The sequence below is a fragment of the Rhincodon typus genome, unplaced genomic scaffold (assembly GCF_021869965.1).
Source record: "Rhincodon typus isolate 14 unplaced genomic scaffold, sRhiTyp1.1 hic_rhity00004093, whole genome shotgun sequence".
NCBI classification, from domain to species: domain Eukaryota; kingdom Metazoa; phylum Chordata; class Chondrichthyes; order Orectolobiformes; family Rhincodontidae; genus Rhincodon; species Rhincodon typus.
The window spans coordinates 2,782-4,400 of record NW_025969731.1 but is presented as its reverse complement, the minus strand read 5'-3'; positions in this window follow the sequence as shown (position 1 = coordinate 4,400).

The window sequence follows — 1,619 nt, the reverse complement described above, 5'->3', positions numbered from 1 at the left end:
GGCCAAGACCCAGCGGACACCGATTGAAGGAGATTGACATTAGAAGCAGTGGGCAATGTGAGAAGGTTTCTCACTCAGCGAGCGGTTGGGATCCAGAACAAGCTGCCCCAGAGCGTGTGGGGGAGGCAGGTCCGAAAGGGAATTGGATAAAGCAGCTGAAAAGAAACAGACTACAGGGACGCGGGGAAGAGGGGCAGGAGAGTGAGACATGACACGCCTCTCCTGCACAGAGCCAGAGGAAACTCAATAGGCTGAATGGTCTCCTTCTGTACTGTAACTAATGCATGACTCAGTGACTCGCAACAGCCCGTCACCACTCATGCGGCGCTGACCACTTAAAGACTGTGACTTAACAGAGAAGGGCTTGCTCAGATCCCTAAGGTAGGGAGGAGGAAACAGGGTTTGAGAAACGAGACTCACAGAGCACAAAGATTAAGACCATCGATATAAGGTCTGGAGAAGAGGAAAAACGTTTACACTCACAGGGAGTTATCCAGATCAGGACTGCTCGACCTGAAAGGGTGGCAGGAGCCGATTCCGTAAATAATTTTAGAAAGACAGATTCTGGAGGCTGAGGAACTGACAGGGTCACAGCCCAAAAACAAAAGCAGGGAGACCCACGGGCCTGAAGCAAGATGATACACAGCCAGAATGGCCCAGTGCTCTCTTCCCATTCAAATACATTTCTGTTGTTCCGCACAATACATTAGCTGCACTACAGTACAATTTTGTGCACCCCATGATATAAAGGACGGACACGAGCATTGATTGACTAGTGGACAGGTTCCACAATATGAGAAAATCCCCCCTGGAGAAAAGAAGGCTAAGAGCAGGTTCAATCGAGTTTAAAATGTGGAGGTTTTCAGTAATCCCTCTGTGCTTGCCCCCAGAGCTTGGGGTTGTGGAGGCAGTGATGACAGTCATCGATTAAACACTGTCACCGTGATAAACAGGAGCTTGTGTGTTTGGGTCGGGGGGGGATGTGGTGGTGGTGGTGGTGGTGGGGGCTGACACAGATTATTCAGATTTGAGGAGGAAAGTGGATAAATACTTGAAAGGGAGGCTGTCAGAGTTACAGCATGAACAAGGCAGTGGGATTATTTTGGGAATGATAGAGTGCTATGGGGAGAATGTAGGGTAGCGAGGTAGTTTAGGATTGATACAGGGCTGTGGGGAGAGAAAGCAGGGTGTTGCGATTAGTTTGGGATTGAGACAGGACTATGGGGAGAGTGCAGGGAAGTGGATCAGTTTGGGGATTCTTACAGGGCTATAGGGAGAGCACGGGGAAGTGGGATGAGATAACAAGGTGTAAAGCTGGAAGAACACAGCAGGCCAAGCATCGGAGGAGCAGGAAAGCTGACGTTTCAGGTCTGGACACTTCTTCAGAAAAGTGATGAGTGTGATGAGTGAGAGGGATGAGTGTGGGATTGATGCAGGGCTATGGGAAGAGAGTGGGACAGAGGGATTTATTTGCCATTATTTTAGGAATGTTAGAGCTCTATGAGCAGAAGATAGAACAGTGGGGCAGTTTAGGATTGATACAATGCTGTAAAGAGAGACAGTAGGGTCTGTGATTAGTTTGGGGGGCTATGGGGAGACAGTGGGGCAGTGGGATTAGT